We start from the raw sequence: 12550 nt of genomic DNA on the forward strand, positions 1-12550 counted from the left end.
TTGAGGAATAGAAAGGCTTGATGGACGATGGGGCAGAAGCGGGTCCTGGTTCACACAACAGAGGCGGAATGGGACACTTCCCCAGGATGGGCTAATATGGCCTCTCTCAGCAAAGCCACTCCTGGGAGACCTCTCCTCTCCACCTTCTCTCTATCTCACCCTACCCACTCCGCAGCCCCAAACCAAGAGGAATAACTTGACCCAAGAGCCCAATATCCTTCAGACAAACCAAGAGATTCTAATCAGTGTGATATAGCATTTGTTTGAATCCCATGAATGTCTTCAAAAAAAACTCACAGAGATTCATTCATCTGGTCCAATAAAGACTTTTACTCTAACAATCTGTATCCAATTTACTTACTAGTTGAATTAGTCTCGGCAGTGTCACACTGACATGCATTGTCCCCAATTCAACATTTATTATATTTTTAAATACATGCTGAACACACAAGCCTTTTCAAGTAATCATTTTCTAGTTCTAGGTCAGGCCTTGAACTCTACAATACTACTCACTTCCAACTCCATTCTAACTGCTCTTTAATTAAAAGTATTTGAAATGTATCAGATGTTAAAAAAAGAAAAGTATGCAAAGAATAATATTGTGAATTACTGTGTGCATCAGTTTTATGTTACTGCATGATAAAGTTACCACAAACTTAGCAGTTTAAAACAACACAATTCTGTAGGTCAGCAGTCTAGGCATGGCGTGGCTGGGTTCTCTGCCCAGCACCTCACAATACTTAAATTAGCTAGATTCTCTATTTATGTGGTTTGTGACTCAGGGTCCTTTTCCAAGCTCATTAAGGTTGTTAAAAGAATCTGGTTCCTTGCAGGTGTAGGACAGAGGTCCTCCTTTCCTTGCTGGTTATCAGCTCGGACTACCTTCAACTCCTTGCCACATGGCCCCCTCTATCTTCAGTCCAGCAACAAATCCTTCCCATGCATAAATCTTTCTCACCAGGATGAGTCCAGTCCTTTTTCAACGGGCTCATCTGATTACCTTAGGTTCATCTATGATAATCTTATTTTAAAACCCATCTTAAAGTCAACTGATTTGGGATCTTAATTACATCTGTAAAATATCTTCACAGCAAGACCTCAATGTTTGATTGAATAACTGGAATAGGTGTGTATATATGAGGTAGAATCTTGAGGACCCTCTAAGAAAAAAAAATATTTTTTTCTTCCTTTTTTTTTTTTTTTTTTTTTAGGCAAGGCAACCCTTGTTTGACTCACAGATTGCAAGGGCCTTGTCATCTTACAATCCCTTTTTTTAAAATATATTTTGTACCTACAGCACCTGGTCTTCTTAGGTGGTCTCTCATCCAAGTACTAACCAGGCCCGACCCTGCTTAGCTTCTGAGATCAGATGGGATCGGGCTTGTTCTAGGTGGCATGGCCATAGAGGTAATATTCTAATAAGCTGATGTCCCTGTGTGCCCTTTCCTCCGCTATCACACTGAATGTAGAATTTTTCAATTCTTGGTGCTTTCTTATATATTTATGTACCCCTAACCAATATAGAGTTTTGCTTTTTTAACATAAAGGAACATGCTTTAAACCCAACATTCTATTTTGCATGTTTTAAACCCAATATCCTGTATGTATTCTTTCACAACTCTTTGTTTTGCTATTTTTCCCTCAGCATTATATGCATGAAATTTATCCATGTTGATCTGTGTAACTTCGGCTCATTTATTTTCACTGATGTATAGTATTTCATTATGACTATTATGATTTATTCATTCTTCTATTAATGAATATATCCAGATTGTTTTCAACTTCTTGTGATTATGAATGATGCTGTTGTTTATATTTCTTTTATATATGCAAGCATATACCCAGGAGAAGAGTTGTGGGGTCATAGGGTATGTCTATCTTCAACTTTACTAGATATCACCAAATTGTTCTCCAAAGTAGTTGCACCAATTTCCACACCATTCAAGCTGTTAGTCATTAGCAATGCAAATGATCAACTTACTGTGCCTTTATTATGCAAGGTAATAGCTTCTGTACATGTATTATATATCATTATCACAAACTTTTGGGTTAGGTTTTATTAGTATCTCTATTTTAAAGATGAGAAAAATGAGACTTAGATACTTAAGTATCTTTCCTAAAGTCATGTAGTTAATGACATAGCCAGGATTTGAATCTATCAACCTGAATCCAGAGACTATGCTCTTAATCACACAACACTGATTCCCTTTCTCCCTTTGAAAATGAGGCAGAATGCAAAAGGGGAGGGAGAGACTGGGTAGAAATGAGATTTGGATGTGTGTCCCTCTCTGTACCACTGCTTTACTCATCCAGATACTCTTGATACTCCATCTACTGGAAAACGAGGCATACAATTTTATCATATAGGAAGAAAAGTTCAACTATGATATCCTTCTTTGAACCAGGGATGTTGACCTGTGTCATGCCCTGTAAACTACATGCCGTATAGTACTAAAGTCAAGCAAATTTCTATTTGAGTCATACTCCACCACCAGCCAGGTGATTTTACCTTTGCTAATCATCAGCTTCTTTCTCTATGAAATGAGATAATGATAATAGCTACCGAACAATCTCATATTCAGCTGAGACAAATGAAAATTCTTGCAGGAAGCCTGGTATAGAAGAGGCACGCAGTAAAAGCTGGAGAATTGAATCCTTGAACACAGATGATTTCAAAGCCTCAGAAGTTTTATTCAGTCTTTGAGATCTGGAGAAGCTAGACGGCAAGGTGCAGTGACCCATTCACAGCAGGAATGCTTCCAGCATTGTCAGCAGGTCCTGGGAGGCTTCGCAGCAGTTACACAACTATGGGAAAGTATGACGTGTCACATGGCATATGTGGCCACAGGAACTCTGGGCAAGGGAGTGGAATACCATGTGCTGCTAGTCCCAGTCTATGGCCCACGTCACTTCAGCATGCAGAGGCCAGATCCTCACCCACACGGGAGAAAAGCCATGCACGTGGTTGTGCCTGATCTGCCAGGGTGGAGAGTGAGAAGCGACAAGGGCCTGTAAATAAAGACATTGACATTAGCTTTAGCCGAAGTCAGAGATATGTTGACAATGTCCATGGGACAAGCAGAGTTTATCTTTCCAAGGCAGCTTCTCAAAGACACGATTCAGAGATGTACACATGCAAGTCTATTTACCAACTACGCTTCTTAAAAGAGGGGTCAGGATCAGGGCTGAATTAGGCTAACTCCTATGCATCCAGCTCTGTGCTTGGTGCCACCATTAGAAAGCAAGACCTGGCCCTGGCTCTCAAGGACCCTGGCTCTGTCCAGTGCCCTCTGCTAAAGCACTCCATAACTGTGTGTCCCAGGGTATATTTATTCCTTCAGGACTCCTCTTTATCCTGGAAGAGTCTCATTTCAGGAATGAAGCCCTCTGAACCTGTAAAATAAGTGACACGTTATCTTGCTCCTGGCTAAAATATCTCTTAATTTAAGGAATGCTGCTAACATTGAGAACTCAGGTAAGGAAAGGAGGTGAAGCTGGTGAGATGATTTCTTGGCATGCCTCAAGCACACAGTTGAGCCCTGGCCATGACCAGGCTACAGAATAAGCAGGAGGGTAATGTTCATACATCATATTTCTAAAAGGGAAGGAAGGAACCGTGAAGGCACAATGGAATTTTGGATCTGAGAAGGCCCAGAATTTAATCACATCATCAGCCTAATCCCACTGTAAGTTTTATCTGAAATCAGCCTCATCTGGAAAAATCTGGCTCTGGGAGGGACCAAAACTAGAAAGGAGGCTCCAAGTGCCCTGTGCCCTGAAGAGGAGATGATTGCTAAGAAAATGGGGGCAGTGCCAAAGCCAAAAACCAACAACGGGGAAGAGGGACTTGGTCAGGCGGATGCCTAAATCATGGGGGATAATGAGAAAGACAGATATCTCATTCTGCAGTGGGATGATGTTGAAACATAGCAGTCATGTCTTAAGCAACATGCACCATAAAGGCACTGAAAAAATTAGAAGGAGAGAAAGAGAAGGTGGGGAGAGGAGGAGATGGCCTCGCTTTTCACACACAAGCCCCAAGATCCAAATCCTTTAGGGAGAAAATATTGCTTCTTCCTATTACCTTTTCTGAATGGAGAAATTAAGGTTTGCTGTTTACAAACTTCAGGTAATAGAACTTTCACTACCAGGATTGTACTGGAAGAACAATGGTAGCAGGGCCATTTAGGTGCAGGATGTTGCCCTCAACACCAGTCTGGGGAAAATAGTTCCAAGAGATGATAAGCTACCTTGGGGATTAAGCCCCTAATTGGAGAGGCAGATGGCCCTCTTTCCAAACTGTTTCTCTATGGCTGTATCACAGTCTGGCTGTGGGTGAGTCACTTCCCAGAGCATTTCAGTTTCCCATCTGCAAAATGCTGTGACAGTCTAAAACCTGATCACGGGGAGGGGAGGGAGCAGGAAAAATCCGGAAGGAGTAGATGAACTTTAGATTCAGTTTGGCTTCACAGAAGCAAGCAAAGAGTCGATTCTTTTCTTGGATTGAGAAGTATTTACTTCTACGTTGAGTGACAGTTTTTGCCCCAGGTCCACCTAAACCTAATATCTCTCCAGGGCTGAGTTCCATAAAAGGTCTGGCCTATGTGAAGGGTTCCAGATTTTAGAAACACTTTCTTTTACACTAGCCTCCCAGGGCACCATTCAAATACGTGCCTTAGCAACATAAAAACTTAGCACATGTTATTATCCTTCGGAGTTTCTGGCAAAGAGTCAAAGCTATAAAAATATTGGTAATGTTGATTGATTTTTTCTAATTATAAAAGTGATACGTGCACATTTAAAACAATAAAATTTGAAAACCCATAAAAAGAGTAATGCAAATTATCTGTAAACAATAGTTAATATTTTGGTTTCTACCTCTCTCTATGTAAGATAATAGCATCACAACATATGAATCTAATTTTATATCTTTTTATACTTTATACTGTGAGCATTTTCCAGGGTCATCAAATATTATTCAGAAACATGATTTGTAATAGTTTTACAAAATTCCTTTCTACGAGTACAATATAATTTATTTAACTTTCACCCATTTGGCCACACTTATGCATGCTGTTTCCTATTTTTCTGTCTTATAAATAATGGTGTACTTAAGTTCTTTTATATGAATTTATGATTATTTCATTGGGGTAGATTCCTAGAGGTGAAATTACTGGGTCAAAGCTATCAGGCTTTCAGTGGCAAATACCAGAAAACAAAACTCAAACTGGCTTAACAACAAAAGGATATTGTCACACAGAAATTAGAATTCTAGAAGTAGGCCAGATTTCAGGTTGACTGATCCAGTGATTTGATGACGTGGTCAGGGATCCATTTCTTTCTCACTCATCTGTCAACAACAAAGGCAACTCAGTCCTTGGCCAACTTCCCTCGTGGTCGTAGCATAGCCACCAGTCACAATCAGGGCTGCAGACACGCTCAGTTACATCTCGTGGGAGAGAGTACATTTCCATCTCTACATTGCAGGCCCAAGTGTTGAGATTCACTCTGATTGGATTATAAGTTCTATGCTCACCCACAAACCAATGACTATGGACCAGGGGTTCAAGGATTCTGAAGTCAATCAGAGACTACCCATGAAGGTAGGGCGGGCGCCAGCTTCCCCTAAACCTATGGACCTTCGAAGAAGGATTCATGTGGACAGCATTAGGAAGGAGAATGGCAAAAATGAGGGCTGAATAAGGAATGAATTTTTTAAGGGGCTTCACATAAACTTTCAAATTATTTTCCTTAAGGGTTGTGCCAATGTAAAAGCAGCAATGCATTAGATGGTCTGTCTAACTGTAGTCTCACCAACACTGATTATTTTATTCAAAAAATTTAAACTACCCAGTTCTAATTTTATGGGCCCAAATAACTATGCCTTCCCACATAAATTTATATTTCTTTCTTTATTATTATGTGCTTGTGGCCATTTAGGATTTTAAAGCCTTGATAATTAAATTGATTATAAATATTCAAAATAATTGCAAGTTTCCAGCTGACTACCCCATCCCCGGCCACTGAGTAACAAAAATTGTAACATCTGGGGCCCTGTCTCTACCAATGAGTGAAGCCTGGGTGTAGCCTCTAGCCCTTAATAGATGTTCCCTTAGTAAGTGTCTGGGCACCCATAATGTACACTATGCTCCTAATAAGATGGCTCTCCCCTAGCCCCAGACTCAATTCCCAGTTTACCCTCAATGGTCTCATTGGGATTAGAGCTCTGTTAATTTGCTCCAGGTGGAAGAGGTGGCTAGGTAAACCTTAGACCATTTTCCAGTCAGTGCTTTGTTAGGTTTAAGCAGGGGAGAAGAGCCTTGGTCCCAAGGTCCTGGATTGCTGCGCTCTGAGAATCTCCACTGAGCCCTCTCCTGAATGATTTACCTCTGAAAATGCTATATCGACATCTCGAGCAAGCCCAGCATTTATGACATAATTTGTCTATTTGCGAGGCCAGCTCTATAGCCAAGTTAATCTCTATAGAACTGGCTGGCCCTCGTGATCTTGTTTCCTTCCATCTCCCTCCAGCCCACCATTGCATCACGGCTTGCATTTTTCTACAGCCGACCTGATGCAATACTTCCAATGACATGGATGTCTCCTCCTCCACCATGAACCACGGCTTGGCCCCTTTTGGAACCTTCTACTACTTAGCTTCTTCCTTCCCAGGAATGAAAATATAAAAGGTGAAAAAGATGTGTATCATTAAAAGGTAGAAATGGTCTCCAGATTACCATTTAGATTCCAAACAAGGCTCTAGCAAGAGTCTTCAGGAAGGCATCCCAATCAAATAGGTTGTAGTATTCATGACAGCAATGTATGCCACGCTGAGCTCAGACCTAGGCTGCCTAGGCTTTCAGAACAGAAAAAGGGAGTCGATGGTGACTTTAGAAAAGTCCCCCAGGATCCTGGTTCAGTGTGCTGAAAATCTGGAACTGTTTCCTTAATACATGGAATGTTGTGGCTAGCAGAGGCTTTAGAAATCACCTCCACATATTCTGCTTTTTAGCAAAAAGTTCCAACCTTGGGATAATTGCTGTGAATGCAAATATGAATCAGATATGGCCTCCGTCCCCAGGAGTGAAAGGGCCAGGACAAACAAATGCATGCAGAAAAGTAATATTGATGCTGTGAGAGACATTTATTCATCTGGGGCACAGTGAGAGTTCGGACTAGCTCCACAGAAGATGCACCCTTGAACTGAGTTTTAAAAAGTGTGCAGGTTTTCGCCAGGCACACAAAAATGGCATGGGATATACTAATTTTGGAGAGAAGCTGGGGAAAATCTGGAAGGCATGAAACATATAAGTAATTCAGTGTTGCTAGGGTATAGGTCATAAGAAAGGAGGGGCAAGAAATGGGGTTGCAGAAACCGATGAAACAAACAAGATTTTGTGTTTTTACTGTGGGTCAGGAAGGAAAGGATGTAGATATTTATTTAGGATGTCTACGTGGAGATTGAATGAAGTGCCATACTGAAGGTGTATAGGATATTATTTTCACAGTCCAAGTATACGACAGAAGAGGAAAAACCTGTGAAAGATGGTGAAAATTAAAATGCACCAGACTTGGTTACCAGTTAGGTGTGGAGACTAGGGGATAGCGAGTAATATGGGAAAGCTACTAAATCATCCGTTCATACATCCATTCAATCATTTATTTATCTACTCAAAAAATACTCAACGAGCTAATTGCTCATTGGGTTTGAAGGATACAAGCTAGTCATGATCTCTGTCTTTATGAAACTTACAGATAATTAAACAAGTGATAACAATAAGAATTAGTGTTATGATAGAGTACAGGGAGATTAGGGGTGATTAATATTGTATAGAGGGACAGATAAATTGATGTTTACATTGATACAGAAGAATGAGTTAAAGTTACCCAGGCAGAAGCAAAGGTAAAGGAGAAAATGTTCTGCACAGAGAAAAATAATTTGTGAAAACCCAGAGAAAAAGAGCATGTCACATCTAGAAACTGAAAGAGAAGAAATATGACTGGAATATAGAAAAAGAGGGTGAAGGGCAGGATATGAGGCTGGATCCAGAAGTAAATGTTTGGTAAGCAATTGGAGAGTGCAGACCAGATCCTAAAGGGCTGCTAAACGATTTTGCAGAAGGCAAAACATACTATAAATTCTTTAAACCCTGAAATGTGGCTTATCAGGTAAGTGGCATTATCAGATACACATTTGAAAAAAATTATTCTATCTACATTATACGGAATGATTTGAAAGACTTGAGGCAGGAATACCAGATAGGAGACTGAAGTAACACTACGATGAGAGCACAACCAAATTAAGGGGAGCCAGCTTGGTAGTGCCTGGGGTATTAATCTATGAATGGAAATGGAACCTGGCTACGTTTCTAAAACATCGGTAGAAATGTATCAAGATAGAGACAATTGTATATATCAGTTGTCCTAACAAGCAAAACATTGTATGTGATTGGAAAGGATGCTTTAACAAGCTGCTGTGGTCACAGGGAATACCCACCTGCCTCAGCCACCCTCTTTCAACCCTATTAAGGGAAATGGTAGACATACAGCAGATGATTCCTAAATTATTTCATAGGCAGATATGCAAGTGTTGGGCCAGAGCCGAACTGTTGAAAAATGATAGAACAGCAGTCAGCATATATTTTCTGTAAAGAACCAGACAGTAAATATTTTAGGCTTTGTTGGCTGAACATGGTTTATCTATCGTAACTATCAAATTCTGCTGTCGTTTTGTGAAAACAGCCAAGGACGGCATATAAACAAATGGCATGTCTGTGTTCCGATAAAACTTTATTTGCAAAACCGGTGGCCAGCCCCACTGGTTTTAGTTGGCTAAGTCCTGCAATAGAAGATAACAGAGTGCTCCTTCCATGGGTGTTCCTTCTCTGTGCTTCCTCTAGAAATATAGAGTGAATTTACACTTAAACAATGTTGTGCTAAAGATATGCCAAAAAACTACCTTGCCCGGAGAGCACACACGTCTTGCATCCTCTCTTGAAGGATAGGTGGTGGCGATCTAAACTGTGTCCGTAGAGAAGAGAAGTGTGTGGAGCCAAGGTCTATTTAGGTGGTGGCATCATAGGACTTGGTGATTGAGTGGATGTGGTATGATACAGAGAACAGAGTTAAGAAAGACTTCTGTGTTTCTGGTTTTGCCAACTGGTAGACTGTGGGGTGACAGATGAGAGGGAACTGTTTGGAGAGTGGGGATGAATAGAGCACTTTAGATGTTTTCTAATTTAAGTGTCTGAATGACACAGAGAGGAAGATAATTCTCTAGTAATAAGTGAGATTTCTGAGCCTGAAACTTAGGAAAGAGTTCTTAGGCTATAAATATAGGTTCGAAAGTCATCAGTCAGGAAGTGAGTGATATAATTCAGAAAGAAAGCATGTTAGAGGGCTAAGAACAAGCCATGAGAAACATCAGCATTTAAGGAATAGGTGGCGGAAGAGGAATTGGAGAAGGAAATGGAAAAGAAGCAGCCCTAGAGACAAGAGTAAAACCAGACGAGTGTGGAATACCAGAAGCCAAAGACAGTGGGTTTTAAGAAAGCAAGAGTGGTCAGTGGGGACCGCTTTATAAACAAGAGGGAAAGAAAGAGAGTGTGCACACAGAGCTGGAGAGAAAAGGTAATCAAGAGGATTTTTCTAGAATGATAGAGACATAGCATCTAGCAATGCTCCTGCTCCCCACAGCTTACTTTACAGAAAGGAAAATAGACCTCCTTAATCTTGTCGCCCATCTTTTTTTTCTCTTCGAGCAGCAGAGGCAACTAATGAGCAGCAATAAATGTCTCAGGATAAATTCTCAGGGCCCAACTGCATTGGGGAGGAGGGCTAGGTACCAAGAGGCAGAAATCTGGCGCCAGAGTACCTGGGGTGCTGAGAGATAACAATTAGAAATGGACAGACATAAGCAAGAGAGTTCCCTTTCCCCTGCTCAGATCTCCAGAATGTCCTCTTCCTGGGGACCACAACACACTGCTGGGCCCAGGCTGATGTCTCTGCCTGCCTCCTCTAGCCATCCCTCACTGTCTCCTTGAAAGCCTCCTCTTCTAGGACTGCCACTATTTCCAAAAACACCAATGCTGGTCATGACCAGACAGACCAACAGGATCCATCTAATTTATCAAAGAAGCATGAAAAAAGCTAATTAATTCCATCCCCTATAAAGTGAAGAAAACAAAAATTTGTAATGAGAAAGCCCTCACTGAGCTGCCCTTGCTGACCCACAAGAGAGGAAGTGCTAATTGCAGCAATAAGTGCCTGCTGAGGTCCGGCAGGGTGAACATAACTGACTGCCCAACCTGCCAAAATTCTTGTCTGTCTGCCTTCAGTCTCCAGGAGGCAGCAGGGAAGAAATCCTGGGTAGCCATCCACTCCAGAAACACAGCTTGCAGCCCACACCCTTTGGGGACTATGAATAAACTTAATGGGGCAGCTTAGTGGAGTGTACTGGGGAGGAAAAGCTAAGCCTATTACCCCACTGGGAATTAGACTATGGTAGAGAATCTCTTGGGTATGGAGCTTCCTGGTATTAATCTAGAGATAAAGACAATATGTAAAAGGGGGTCTTTTCTCTAAGCTGCTTATAGAAGTAGCTCTTAGGTTGAGGGAGCTCCATTACTGCCCGTGGAGCTCCCTCTGATGTCACAGATTTACAGTCCCAAAGTCTCATCATTTAGCATCAGATTTCATCACAAATGATTAGTGATTAGAGCATTTAGAAGTACCACTAGTCCTAGTCTATAAATGGGGGAAAGTATAGGATTGGTTCTTACCTTCATTGCTATAGCAACCAGCATGCAGCCTGAGAGAAATTCTGGCAAAGTTCCCAAGCATCTGCTGAGCAGAGAACATTTGAATCTGTTTGTAATTGGTTTATAGAGCAGTCAGGATTTGGTGGGGTGTATGCATAAAATAATTGTACTTTCCAGTCACTGCTTTCATCTTGCTCTGTAGAATCTCTTTTCCTAATACATAGCACATCTTTCAAAAAGACCTTGGGCAGATTCTGTAATTTTCTAGTCATTTTTGGCTCTTAAAGTGCAACCTAGGGGAAAGTTTCAGGTGTCTTAAATCATGTCTCCTTCCCCTCTCTTCGGCACAGCTTTGAACTGTGTATTAGTTCCCCAGGGCTGCTATAACAAAGGTCCACAAACTGGGTGGCTTAGAACAATAGAAATTTATCGTCTTTCAGTTCTGGAGGCTAGAAGTCCAAAATTAAGGTGTTGGCAGGCCATTCTCTATCTGAATGTGTAAGGGAAGGATTCCTTGCCTCTTCCAGCTCCTTGTAGCCTCAGGTGTTCCTTGGTAGCATTGCTCTACCTTCATACGGCATTCTTCCTGTGTATCTATATTGTCATTCCTCTATGTAGATCGGTGTCCAAATTTCCCCTTTTTATAAGATAGCAGACATATTATTAGAGCCCATCCTAATGACCTTATTTTAACTTGATTACCTCTGTAAAGACTATTTCCAAGTGAGATCACATTCTGGGGTACTCAAGGTTAGGATTTCAACATATCTTTTGGGAGGACACAATTCAGCCCACTATAAGCTATAACCTGGGACTATGATCTGATTCTAAGAGGCTTCTTGTGCCCTAACCCTGCAAATCCTGACTCTTCCAGTAATGTTGGGGTGGAGAGAAAAGAGAGAGAAGGACAGGGTCTATACACATGACTAGTGACTTGCCATGGTCCTCTCCCTGCAGCTTGTGGCTGCTACTCTAGTTTATAAATATTGGCCATTGAAGCTTCCAGTTGTGGGCAATCTCTTCCTGGATACGTGAGAATTTCCTATGGTCCACTAATACAAGCTTTTGATAAAGAAGGTTCAGCTCAGGCTTGACCTCATCCACTCTACCTTTTGGTCCTCCAGCTCTCAAGACTGTGAGCTACCCCAAACCCCCTTAGCCTCCTGCTGCAGAGATCCTGACACCTGGCAGGCTTTGCACCCCACATATAAATTCCAAAGTAATAGGAAACATTTCACTTATCATTCTGTTATGTATGAGATGATAGATAGATAGATAGATAGATAGATAGATAGATAGATAGACAGATAGATAGATAGAGGACAGATATTATCATTTATACATAACTGAGATGAATCAATAGCAGATTAATGTCTTGATAATATAGAAAACTTTATAAATTGTTATCTATCCAGAATTATTGAAATTATCAAAGAGACAAATTGTCCTTGCCTGTACTCCTTTTTTTCTAAGGTTGATGATTAGTTTTAAACATCATTTTCATGAACTAAGCACTTCTCACAGAGATCGTTGAAGAAATAATAGTCACAAATTGCTGATCACGGGTGGACATTAGTAAAGGGAGCAACACATAATGGTAGCTACTACTTATTGATTACTTTCTATATGCAGGTGCTGAGCTGAAGGTAGAAACTGTTACTACCCATTTATAGGAAACTGCTTAAATCAGTCGAGTCATGCCTAAGATCAAACAGCTTAGGAAGATCTACAACTAGAAATGGAACATGGGCAGCCTGATTGCAAATTTATATTCCTACCTCTATAACTTC

The 12550-nt window shown here is 41.0% G+C and overlaps 1 long non-coding RNA gene and 1 pseudogene across 1 annotated transcript in view; both read right to left on the reverse strand.

The window, feature by feature from the left end:
• Positions 1–1288: 1288 nt before the first annotated feature.
• LOC118614613 lies at positions 1289–1407 on the reverse strand (annotated as a pseudogene).
• Positions 1408–2714: 1307 nt separating this feature from the next.
• Positions 2715–12550, reverse strand: part of LOC107508601 — a 42523-nt gene continuing 32687 nt past the window's right edge. The window contains exon 5 of the long non-coding RNA XR_001596341.2: positions 2715–3009. This is a non-coding gene — a long non-coding RNA (uncharacterized LOC107508601). The remainder of the gene's footprint in view (positions 3010–12550) is intronic.

This window comes from Rousettus aegyptiacus, unplaced genomic scaffold (genome assembly GCF_014176215.1).
Source record: "Rousettus aegyptiacus isolate mRouAeg1 unplaced genomic scaffold, mRouAeg1.p scaffold_m13_p_2, whole genome shotgun sequence".
NCBI classification, from domain to species: Eukaryota; Metazoa; Chordata; class Mammalia; order Chiroptera; family Pteropodidae; genus Rousettus; species Rousettus aegyptiacus.